The 13,707-nt window shown below is 34.6% G+C and overlaps 1 protein-coding gene and 1 long non-coding RNA gene across 12 annotated transcripts in view; one reads left to right on the top strand and one right to left on the bottom strand.

Moving 5' to 3' along the window:
- LOC105834480 (disks large 1 tumor suppressor protein) overlaps positions 1–13,707 on the top strand; it is a 401,711-nt gene that overhangs the window by 340,499 nt on the left and 47,505 nt on the right. The window lies entirely within an intron of this gene.
- On the bottom strand, positions 4,034–12,750 carry LOC118644555. Its single transcript, XR_004962325.1, has 2 exons — positions 10,791–12,750; positions 4,034–10,333 (listed from the first exon to the last, which is right to left on the bottom strand). It is a non-coding gene; the product is annotated as an uncharacterized LOC118644555 (long non-coding RNA).

The raw sequence follows: 13,707 nt of genomic DNA, 5'->3' as shown, positions 1-13,707 counted from the left end.
GGCATATATAGCGCTATCATCTTCATGATTAATAATATTTATGTTTTTTTAACTCGAATAATTTTTATAAACTTTACATTATACAGATAATTTGATAATTCTCAAAATATAAATGGACACAACATTGAAAAAAATATAAGTGAGCTTGGTATGATATTTCGTACATGAAGTCTTCTTTCGTAGTTTGATATACTTTATACATCGTTTATTAAATTTAAAAAATGTTTCTTTTTATTTATATATAATAGCCACTTTGTTTAGTTTGATGATGTATGACTTTACAAGATTATTCAAATCTAAAAAAATGTAGATGTAAAATTATCAATTTTTACGATTATTTTTTGAAAGTATATTTTTGATACTAAAATTTGAATTTTGATTTTATTTTTTTTTATATTATCCCCTTTTCGGCAATAATACCTATTTCGAGACATTTTGTACATAAGTATATATATACAGAACAATACTCTGCAGCCGTAGAGGGAAATCAACTAAGTACGTGCCTTCGTTAGGCGTTTCTCGAGAGACGTGTCGGAATGCCATATTATACGTGCTTTACCGTTTGCACCTCGCGTTAGAAATCGCGTCTTGCTGTCGTCGTCCTCGTCGTCGCCGTCATTTGCGGTTACCGACATCCTGTCGCTATCGATGTACGTATGCACGCACGTATATAAGGCTGATACAGTGGCCGACAGTACAGCAGAGTATCGCGATACCGTTACGCTATAACGGAGACGGAGTAGAAAGTCCTCAATCCCGTGCGGCCGTCGCGCCGGATCGATTCTCTTCTAATTGAGAGACCGTCGTTAACCCTCGCAATTTTCTTCTAATACCGCAAAGTAAAAATACAATAAAATCCGTGCGAGAAATTGACGGACGAACGGAACTGATCCTCGAGCCGTTCTTGATAAATCCAAGCCGTGCTTAAGCAATCGTTTATCTAGATTAATTGTTATTGTTAATCTTGTTACTCGCTTACTTACATAATAGAAGTTTATTAATTTTATTCTCATATGATGTTATTAATGATTATTAAATATTTTGTCTTGGCTCGATATATTGACCTGTTTATCGTATTATTTTGATTAAATATTTTTTTAAGCACAATTTGATTATGTCCGTATTTCTGTAATAAACACTTTGATGTATAAATATGTATAACAGTGAGTGTAAAAAGTATTTAGGGGATATTTTTTAAAACTTTATTTTTAGAAAACAAATATTAATTAGCAATTTATTAACATTACGGTCCGCTGACGATCGTCGCGCGATATTATAATCTATGCTCGAGAGCACAATGTTGCTGCGGTATAAAAATATTGAATACTTTATCTAAAACAAAACCAACATGATGAATTTTGGAAAAATGCTTATGTTTCATTTATGGATCAATATAATTAAATATACGTTAATATACTTTTTTAATATATTTTGCTATTGCGCGTATATATTTAACGTACTAAATACAATTTATCAAGAATATCAAAATTTCGAGGAATTGTTAGAGATTTAAAGAGAACTCATTAGAGAGGTTATTTAAAAGTTATTTAGCTTTCCGTTTTTTTAATATTGGTAATAATTAAGAAAGATTTTATATTATAATAATTACAAAAAAATGTAAAAAAGTTTTCTGCAATTTTATTAACATATATATGTTCGTAAAACACTTAATTTTGTAAGTTTAACCCATAATTAAGATTCAACCCATAATTGGAATCTTAGTCGTAGTTTACTTTAGTCAGATGGTGCAACAAGGTAAAATATACATGGATCGTAAAGTTTTAATAACGAACATAATAGAATGTGTATATATAAAATATTTTAATGATTCAAACGTCCTAGCTGAAGCGAAATTTTATTTATATGTATATCGCTCATTTACGGCACTACATAATTAAAAAAACAATATTTTTCAGTTTGAATATTTTAAATCACTAAAATTTTGTTGTTTTTTAATAATATTAATATCAAAATATATTTAAAATATTAATATTAAAATAAAATTTTAATAATATTACATGATTATAGAGGGATAAAAGTACCATTAGCTTTTCATTTAAATTATTAGAATGTTTTCTCAAGACAAAAAAAATGATAATTTTTGAAATATATTGCAACAAATGAGCGATATTATGTACTCTTTGTCAATAAATTGCTACTTAATGTTTGCTTTTTAAAAACAGAGTATCAAAAAATACCGTCTCTATACGAATACTCTTTCACATTCACCGTAAATCAGATTTAATAGTTCTTCTAGTTCTTCATCTACGGCTGCTTTCGAAGATATTTCCGGCATTTATAACAAGTTATTTGACTTTTTAATAGACGCAGTATCTTTTCGATATCGATCGTAGGAAGTAAGGAATTCAAAGCATTCTATGACGCAAGAGATACGCCATCATATCTACCTCGACACGTCATCAAACTTTTTGACGATACCGTTCCCCCCCACCCCTTTTTCCTATCGAACTAGATTCCCGGCGTAAAATCTCGGCGTTACCGAAGTGTACTCGGGCGGAAATGCAATAACCGGTCGCGCGGGATCTCGGGGAAAGAGAGCCATCGATGAAGACGAACGTCGGTATCTCCCGCGCGCGTTGCATTCGTAATCGAAACGTATTCCCTCGTCTTCCCCGCCTCTCCTCTTCGCCGGCCACGCTCTTCGTGTCAGAATCGTGAGTCAGAAAACGGCGGCGTGGTCGACGCGGCGGAAAGGAAGGATCCTCTTCTCCTCCTAGGAGGCCTCGAGGCCACCTCGACACTTTTCACGTTACGTTCTTACGCCGTGCGTCTACGCGACCGGCGTGTTTATCGCGGCGTCTTCCGTGCATATAAGAAGAGACGAACGTGTGGTATCGCGGCGACAACGGGAGATGACTCGATTAGCAGCTCTACCTCTCTGTGCAGCTGAAGTGAATTTGTTTGCGATAAGGATCGGAGTCGCGGGTGAACCGCGTATGTGATAAGGTTGTGTGTCCTGAGTGCGGCGTGCTGCGGTGACTACCGAGATAACCACCACGCCGTCGTCGTCGCGATACGTGCGCGTGGCGACGTATGAGAGGATGATTACCGTGTCACGTGCTCGTAGCCTCTGGCGCACAGAACCGGGGGAAGATCCTGCGAAAAACGCTTGATCTCATCGTCAGTGTTGATATATGACGGAATCGGTGTGCGTCTGTGTGTATTACACACGTAATGCAGCATTGTAATAAGGTACGTCGGTAACGCGCGGTCAGTCGATCAATTTATTCCTCCGCTATATGAGTGTCGCATTGTCGCGAATTCAGAGTGAATGCATTCAGCGACGCGGTCATCCTGCGTGAACCTTATTCGGAGTAAATTAGTCATCGAATTAACATGTTTATAAGGATACGTGCATACGCACGAGCTGATGCGCCCAATATATATTCCATGAATTTATTTTAACCCCATTGGCGTTTGTCATCGTTCGCGGCACACAATTTGGAACAAATTTTGTTACAAATTTTGGAATAATTTTCCCCGCGATTATTTGTTAAGAGAAGGAGAGAGAGAGAAATTCGCAGCTTTCCGCTAGCGATCGCGAGGCAATTAAGTGTCGTTCCGCATCGACAGTTTTCACGACTCTGCTGCTGCGCTCGCCTCTCTTTCCCTCGTGCCCTCCCGTTCCGCTCGTCCGATTGCAGTATATTTTCCGGCGACCGGTATATCCGCGCGTCCGCCGGCCGTGCGTGTTGCATTGTGAGCGCACGCGAGCGCGCGCGCTCCGCCGCGCGATACAATCGACGGCGGGATCGGGAGATGCAGCGGCGCGTACCTGCCCGCCCGTTTCCCCGTCCACGACATCACCGATGCTAAAAATAAACTCCACCGATTCCAGTAATGTGATTTATTCCGATTTCGGGCGAGCGAGCCCCAACCGGCGGATTGCGGCAGCGTACCTGTGGGCTCGAAACCGCCAGGCGATTTACTTATCTCTATGACTTTAAAATACCGAAAATCTGTCCTTTTCTTTTCCTTTTTTTTTAGGACACGCTCTCTGTACGTGGTTTTATTCTTTATAATATTTATTTTTTATGTTACATTTACATACGCTGGTTGTTTTAGAAATAGGTTGTCAAACTCTAAGACCCGTATTCTACTGCGTAGAGATGAAAAAAGTCGTATAGGCATGAATCCAGAAACGCTCTCTTTTCGAGTTGTAAACGCTTTTTGTTTTTTTTACGGAAAAAATTCTTTATAATTATGTCGATCGATGGAATGGCAAACAAGAACCAAGTGCAAATAGTTACATGTCTCTCGTTTATGATAATTTTAATGTCTTTAGCAATTTATGAGACATTGACACGAGGTACGTATCAATATAGAAAAAAAAATCGTTTTCAATAATTTCTTTAATAAATAGTCTGTTGTTAGCAAAAAATGCAACTTGGAAACGAAGTATTTCTCGTTTATAATGACTTTTTTTTCATTCTTACAGCGAGTAGAACATGCTCTTAAAATAATCTATTTCGGAAACAATCTGTGTATCATACACTTACATTTTACTTTACGTAAATATACGCGTTAATTTTTTTTTACATTGGCGATATAAGAAACTAATTATTTTCCTAAACTATGTTACATAAATTACGAACGATGAATGGGAGACTTAAGCCGGCTAAAGTGAAAATATGTAGCAAGATTACTAAGGTAGAGTTTATTAAACCCCAACTATAATCAGTTTAAATCATAATCACATAAAATTTTAAGAATGTTTTACTAAGATCGAACAAATTTCTTGAACAAATTATTTATTAAAATTCTTTAAAAATTGTTTTATTACAGACACGAAGCAGTTGTGAAAATAACAGTATGTTTATAGTACAGGGGTCTGTCCCGCCTTATTGTTCGCGACACGGATACCATCTTCTTTGAATAACTGCTATTTCCATAAAAGAAAACGGTATATTTATTAATATTCGTAATATGCTGTCAAAGAGATACTATCTTAATACAAGACAAATGCTTAGAAATAACATTTAACGGTAAAAGAAAAAAAAGAAGGATGTGTGTAGTATCACAGATGACTATGCGGGTTAAGGATTAATTAGCCCGCAGGAAATAATTTATCCCTCTGTCACCGGACGTGCCGCATTCCATTTATTGATCGCGACGGTTAATGATGATTTGTCGACTCGCGCTCTGCAAATAATTTCATATTCACCGCGAGTATGCAATGATTAGCGGGGAAAAAATGCGCGCAATTAACACGAAGTCAAGAGTCAATTATACGGCTCAGATTGGCCTTGCGAGATATATGTTACGTCACAGATTCACAACTCGTTAGTAAGGTCACGATGTTCCATGGCCGTTTCCTTCAGATGTTTGCGTATGTCAGTTATCGTAATACGAAATGTTGCGATGAAATCGACTGATTTAAAACGGCATACTTATTTCGCGTGTAAATCTAACGCATTCCGTGTAAACTTCACAAAAAGATCGCATTTTTCAGCGATAGGATTCAGCGATTCGGTAATAAATTAGCTTGAAATATTTTAGAAATATAATAATGTCATGCCTATTAAAATCTGTCATAGCGACAGCAAGCGCCGCCCGTAACTTGCGGAACGTACCTGTTATGATTTTTTCTCGCGTTATGCAAATGACAAGCCGAAAAAATTTATGAAACACAGCAATGAATGCGCCATTTGTTTTCATTGTACATGATGAATTTATTAATATTTAAAAAATTAATATATTATTAATATGAACGTATTACATTATGTATTCTAATGATATACATATAATCAAAATTTTTCATCATATTATGCAATGTGTACTTAAAGCAGATATTATACTTTTAATTTTTAGGAATGAGTTTTTTAATGTAAATTTTTTGTATCAGTTATTTTCTCTATTTTTTTAACTCGTTTGTTTCCTATTTTTATCTTATTTTTTGTAGTAATTATTGTATATATAGTTTTATTAATGTTTTATTTAATAATGTTATATTATCCATCACATCCATCAGCAATATCACAACTTTTATAAATATACAATTATAAAGAATGTTTAAAAAAATAATAATTCTATATACATATTATTCAAAATGAATGTATTATATATATATATTTTTTTTTTAGATAATGAATAAAATTACACAATATTGCTTGTGCTTTTTTTTTTGCTCAACATTCGAACTATCAAATTACGCCATCTCTACGATGATGGTACGTGATATGAAATAAGCATGACATATAGCAAAAGTATCATAGGAAATTAGCAATAATGATATTTGACTTTACATATCATTTTTAACAGTGAATTTATTATTTCATGATGTTTGCGTATTTTACAAAGTTTTTTTGCGATGCGCGCGTTTTGCACACAGCAGCCGTATTTTCACAGATATAAACGTGAATCTCGCTTTTTTAAAAGTGTCACCAGGGACTTGTCTGTTTTGGTGTAAAACGCATAAATTTCTCATTTTGGTCGCTCGTAAAAACAAGAGACCTGGGACAGTTTGGACAGTTCATTGTGCTTCGGCGACCGCCTATCAAAGAAAAAAATCAGTGATAACCCGCGAAAAAAAACAAAACTCTCGTGCTCGTGACGTATATGCTCGATATCGGGATTCACTTTTTTGGGCGCATTGCCAACTGCTTTTTATCCTCTTTGTATTCTGGTTTATGCGCTGATAACTGGATACATTTCTTTCGCATAAAAATGTACCACTAATTCTTTCCGAAATTATTAAATTAATTACAATAACATCTGCGAATAATTACAAAGATGCTTAAAAAAGTTAAGATTTCCGAGTAAAATTTTTAATGTTGTATCAAAAAATCTCTTAATATTATGAAATTTTAGTTAGACGAATCTTATTCGTATTTAATAGTATAGCAGAACATCAATAGGTCAAATAAGTAATAAATGACAGCAAAAAGCGAATGGATGTTACAGAATAAATGTATAATATCGGTATGCACGTTATATCGAATGGGCGACTTGCCATCTCGTGCGGCACCGTATTCAGGAGCGTTTGTCGCGGAAGTCGATATCACATGCGGGTGTTATCGGCGAGAAGTGAAAACGCTGTTTTCCCAAAGGTACATGTATTCGCGATGAAGAGCAGTTTCTTTGCCGTCGCCTTTGTGTGGCGACGAGCGACGATCTCCGCGGGCGCAGCTGCGGCTCGTTTTCGCCCGCGGGTCGCAATATTTTGCATCCGATAGTGACCCGGCCACGAGATGAAAACCTCGACCAATCTGGAAAGCGGGAAAAGCGCAACGGTGATGCGAAAATTGCACAACTACCGCAGCTAGCTCTTATCTTCGTTGCAACGGCATTAACGCCGTAATTTTACCGTATCGCTAATTGGATGGGTTTTATATGCGCGATACGCGTGCACGCGATCACCATGCTCGTGTTTTTTGTCAGGAATCTTTGGAGATTCCTGACAAAAGATATTTATAACGATATTTGTATATACGAGAACTTGAACACATCTTTGTCTTTAAGAGAAACAACTCTTTAATACAATTAAAAAACGAGAAGTGTTTTAAAAAGTTTCGTATAAAAATTAATTTTATACAAATACAATTGTAAAATGGTAATACAACATTACTGTACACAAATACGTAGAAATATTTTAAATTTTATATATATATAATATTAAAAAAAATATTTTTATGTATCTTTAAATTATTTTTACTAGAAAATTTTGCATTAAGAAAAAAAGAGTATCCATAACTCCATATTTCACACACATTTAGACTCCAGCAATCTATTGACCGTGTAGGCTATCTGTACTTCACATCCTTCGAGTAATGTCTCTTGCATTGAGGCACGCGGCGTGAAATAAATTCCACAAGGGTATCATTTCATCATTTTCCGGTGTACTTTTCTTATGTTTGCCGAAGGAGCGGCATGCTTTACCAGTACGCGCACCATCCGGCGGTAATCGTTCTCTCGATACGATCCAACCGCTGTTTTCTCGTCCCAGAGAGGCACGCTCCGCTCGTTCCGCCTTCCGTCGCTTCCTTCTTTCCTTCCTTCTCTCCTTTCGAGAAATACTCGGTCCGGTCCCAGGATTTACGTATTTTTCGCCCTTGACCTTCACCCACCGCGCCCTTGCTCCGATACGGGCAAAAAGTTCGCATCCGCAGCCAAGGATGCTGCAGCGCGGCGGCGGCACCGGCTGCACTTGCAAACTGGGTCACTAAAATCCGTTTCCTTCCCACGCGCGCACTCCCTGCGATTACGTCATAAATATCTTTGCGCGTCGTTGATTTAACCTTTCGACAGTTATACATTTTTCTCGTATATCATCAAACTGCTCTGTTTATCAGTTTCCGGCAGAATTGCATATTTAATTTCTTAAGAGAGGGGGAATAAGAAGGGGAAAGGAATAAGAAGATTTGTATTGGCGAAAAACTCGGCAATCTTTAAGATTTATTAATATAAACTTATTAATAAATTAAATATAAATTAAATATAATCTTTTTGTATTTATACTATATTAATATTAAAAAACTTTTCAAAGTTATATAACAATATATGTATATGAAGTTGCTACAGTATAACTCATCGCGCTAAGTAAATTTGTAATTTTGTAAGGATAATTTGAAAACGAAATAATATATCGAGAGGGTCTTTTATTAATTAGAAAGTATTAAATGTTTTATAGAATTAAAACAACTTTATATTGTTATTTATTTACATGTTATATCAATAAAAAACACTTTATTTCTATTTTTATTTTTGTCGCGTTTTTATTTAACTATTATATACCGGATTTTTTAAATTTTAATTTAGTTTATGAGTGAATTTTCCAAACATAATGTAATACGCAATCACTGCAAAACTGCGATTTACATAACCGTAATAGATTCAGCTACAGCAGATTCGTATGTGAGTGTTTTATAACTTTGATAATAGTTTTTTATTATGAAGATATAATATAAATATCTCACAAAAGGATCTCGTATTCAATTTATTTCTGTGCTTATAGTAAAGAATCAAAGTTTAGCGAATTTTCACCGTTATAAACCTTTAAAGATAAAAAATAGAAAAGAAAGAAAAAATAGAAAAATAGAAAAAATAGCAAAAATAGACAAAAGTTGAGCAAAAAAAAATCTATCTCCAAGTTATTTGAGACCATGTAAGAAATAATGTTTGTATGCTTTGAAATGCAAAAACAATTTGGTAATAAATTATTTGCATTAAAAATCACTAAAAATCTAGAATCTTCTTACAGAAGATATTCTGAAAAATAGCTACGTCTCTAAAAATTGTCAAGGATACGCTTGAATGCGCTTTCCATTTTTGTAGCAATTTTCACTAACCGTGTAAAAGCGCGCAAGATAATTCAGTTGAAAGGGTTCTTTCACTTTTAATAAAAAAGATGTCCCATAGTCTATAGAATTAACTTGCAACCTATAAAACAACGAGCCAACAGAAATTGTTTCCTCTGATAGTAAATAAAAACAACTACAGAACGTAAGCGAGTGCAAATTTAACGCGTATACGAATTTTTTTAGGCACGGTTGATATACTATTGGATTAACAAATATCCGTGGCATCATAGTTTGATCACGTTCCGCATTTATTTAAACGTGGGAGCATATTTGCAAACAAAATCCACGATCTTTTTTTATCTAGAGCAGGAATCGTCAATTTTAGATAAATAATTTTTTGACGAATTTGTGCCGATATTCTAATTCTTATAAAGTCGTTGTTTTGTCGTAAGAATATAGTGGTATCGTTGCAATTTTGCTTTAATCGTTTTTCAACCTTTTTTAATCACGATTTTGCCCGACTATTATTCAAACAATGTAAGACGTCAGAAAAGCTCCTTATAAATTCTTTGTAAAAACTTTGATTCTTTACTATAAACACAGAAATAAATTGAATACGAGATCCTTTTGTGAGATATTTATATTATATCTTCATAATAAAAAACTATTATCAAAGTTATAAAAAACATTCACATCCTCGAACGACTTGGTCTTGACGATAATATTATAGTACATTCCGTGGAATGCATTTCGAAGGCGATCGCGCACTAAAGATATCCCTGCAACGCGTTCCATAGATAAACGCTTGAACGAAGTTGCCGACGTAACGACGTCGGGGTCGCCCATTTTCCACCCGGTCGATCGATCCCTCGTGATGGAAATTTCGCCGTTCCTCCCCTCGTATTGTTTTGCGTTTTACGAAATGGCATGGGCGGTGACGTTTGTGGCGAGGACGGGCCGGTGTTGTTTGTCCGCGGGAAATTGGACGACGTGAAGATTGCCCCCTGTGGTTTATAGCGACACATCCTGTCATAATAATGCTCTATTTCGCGGCGAAGCTTTGACGTGTGGTACTAAAGTCAAAACAAACATCGCGAGATAAGTCACGGTACCAGAAGCCGCTCGTGTAACTTTCATTTCTGAATTTCGTTATAAAGCACGTCACATACACGTGTCGACATTGTTAAAGAAAGAGTTATGCTTCCTCACAATTACGTATTTTAACCATATATAAAATGATACCTTTTTGATATTATTATGGAGCTTTCGATTCCGATCACTTTTTCATCTATTTAAAATGATTTTAAAAAAATCCCTTTTATAAACACACTTTCGAGTTTCTATAACAAATGTCTATACTTTATTTTGGATAAAATAAAATGTAATATAATTACTTAAAAAATTTCGAGGCTTCCGTGAAATAGAAATTAATTTGAACACGGAATATCCGTAATACCTTAAGGGCTAAAAAAATTCTTTTCATTATTTATTTTATTTCGCTTAATGAAAATGATATGAAAATTACGACACCTTATTACATTAAGGATCCAATGTATTTCACAACAAGCTAAAACAGTAGAATATCCCTCGATACTTTTATCCCAATCTCGCAATTTCGGTTGACATCCGAGTGCGTTACGGCGCGAATATAGGTAATCTCGTTGTTCCCCGTATAACGCAACGGCGCGCGGCGTGCGTATTTTACGAGGAATTCGCCGGTGTTCTCGAGAATGCCTGAGAACGGTCGACTTGAGAGACCGCCTCTCGTGAATTCCATCAGCTAGACAATGTGTATACACTGAATAATGCCTCGGACAATTACCCCGACATCGAGACGAACGGGCGGCGGCGGCGCGGCGGCGCCGCCTCGCGCGAAGCGCAAACTCGAAAGGCAGATCCGACTACACTTCTGCCGTTTACACGCTCGCGTGCGCGAATGTTTGTCCGCGGCAACCTCGGTCGATCGAGACGCAGTTGGCGTCTCAGCGGAATTAGATATTTGCTCCGAAATCTCTGCCCCTCCCCCTCCCCTCCCTGCCCTTTCCCTTCGCCCAATCGTCGTCGCGGTCTTTGTTCTGAACGAATAAACGGGTCAGATAAATATGAGGACACCCAATATAATCTCGCTAACATCGCCCCAGTGTTATTCTACGTATGGCTTCTACATATGCGAAATCCGCGAAAGCAGAAAGGAAAGTCCGCAAATGCAAATCTCGCGTACAGTTACCTAGTCCCGCACAAATGCGCTTACGTTAGTCATGCTGGAAAAGATACTGCAACATTAATGCGATTGAAACATTGCGATTACCAAGGTATTTACCATGAGAAAGAAACACGAAAATCTGGCGCATTTTCGAGGAATTTATTTTTTACTCTTGAAAATCATGGATTTTTATGGGATTTTATTAATACCTAGGGAAACTTTTGAGAAACTTTTTTTAAAGATTAAAAAAACATTTTTTTAAATTTAATTTCTTTCCCTGACACAAGAGTTTATTTAATAATTTTTTTTTTATAACAAAATCGGTTAACATTACATGTGGCAAACGCATCTATGTATACATTCTATCTTGTTTTTATATATTAAATAAAATTTTTATATATTAAAAAATTGATGATAATAGAAAATACTATATTGTTCTAAATTAGCTTTGTGTATTTAATTTCCTTTCGCAATGAATTAAATTTCTGGACAAATCGTTATATGTCAAATTTAATTTATATTATTTCTTCCTATTACCTTTCCTAATTTAATATTAAAAACTCACATGGCTTTTCTTTGTGATTAAGGAACATTAAAAAGTATAAAATAAATTAATTTCATTTTATATTAAAAAATTCTATAATTTTACCAGGAATTTTAAGTAAACTCCCAAAAAATCCGAAAATTCTCAGGAAATTTATTTATTAAATTAGAGCAAATATTCTATGAAATGTCACAAAGAAATGCTACATGATATGAAAAAATTAATTGTTCTTTAAGAAGCATTTCTCACTTGAACAAGATCTGATACTACAAAAATTACGATATAACGTGCGAATTTTTGTATTTATACATTGACTTATAACTGTATGTTAAGAATCTTATTTGAAATTCAATTGTGCCTGTGTAACTTTTTATAACGTTACGCGACAAATTGCATGAATTCTAAAACTGGAAATGAAGTGAACAGACTCATCTAAATAACTTAGTATTAAGTAAAAATACATGCAGAAAAATATCATTATATTTTCTTGATAATATTTCTTAAAATGCACACATTACTTTAAATAAATAATATTTAAAATAAATTTCTGGATATTTAAATACGTACTCTAAATTTGAATTAAATAAATATTATTTGTTTCGAATATTTGATGAATTCACTATAAGCATTAAATTTACTCAAAATATATTCTGAATTCTAACAATTTGATATTTCAAAAATATTAATATAAGTTAAAACAAAAATTTGCTTATTGTTTTAACTTTTCTTTGATAACATTTTATAATAATTTTTGAGAAGTATAATTTTTTTAGTATATAATGAGATTTTTTTACTTTATATATATGTTACGACTGTTATAAAAAAAATATTCTTTGTTGAAGATCATCTTATTGTTAAAAAAAAAATAAAGCAATCCCTTTTTTAGTATTAGAATTAATAATTTCTATGTGTATTATTGCTTTATAATTAGAAAAAATACATAAACTGCGATTATAGAAATCAAGATATCGTTGTTATCTCATTGAAGCCATGAAAATCATGTGCGTGCGCTTTTCACGAGGAATTCGTTATGCTGTTGTAATTGGACATTCAAGAGGTTCGTACTTTTATTAAACTGCGCTCGACCGAGCCAATCATCGGCGATGCAATTCAATTCGCTGCTGAAGTGCCGATTTTGGCAAGTCGTCGAAATTGAGCCCTAAAAAATATAACCGGATGTTTTATTTGATACAAATTTTCCGCGTAATCTTTTATTTGCATTAAAAAACACGCACAAAAAATGTTGCGAATTATTGATTTGAAGAAAGATCTATTTGAAAAAGAAGACATAAAAAACAATGCAATTTACGCACTGCTTTTACCAATTTTAGTACGGATATGGTGCCGAAAACGTACCGGCAACATACAGGTACAGTACTATTTTCAAATACCGAGTTATATACCGGGCTAGTATCATAACATTGTTTCTTTAACACTGATCCAGTACAGAAATATGAAATCCATTTTTCGGTACAGAATTGATACCTCGCCATTATCAAATACTGACCTACTGTATGAATTTCTCACATGAGTAATTATGTAAGTGTAAACGCATCAAGAAAATGCATTCTTCATGTGCATATGAATTATAATAAAAATTGCGACACATAGTTCTAATAAAAATTTGTAAAAAATGATAACGTGTTTTGTGTTACTTTTTGGACGATAATTCTAACAATTTCGACAATTTGAAAACTTTT

The sequence above is a fragment of the Monomorium pharaonis genome, chromosome 2 (assembly GCF_013373865.1).
Source record: "Monomorium pharaonis isolate MP-MQ-018 chromosome 2, ASM1337386v2, whole genome shotgun sequence".
In the NCBI taxonomy this organism is placed as follows: Eukaryota; Metazoa; Arthropoda; class Insecta; order Hymenoptera; family Formicidae; genus Monomorium; species Monomorium pharaonis.
This window is presented reverse-complemented; position numbering and strand designations above follow the sequence as displayed.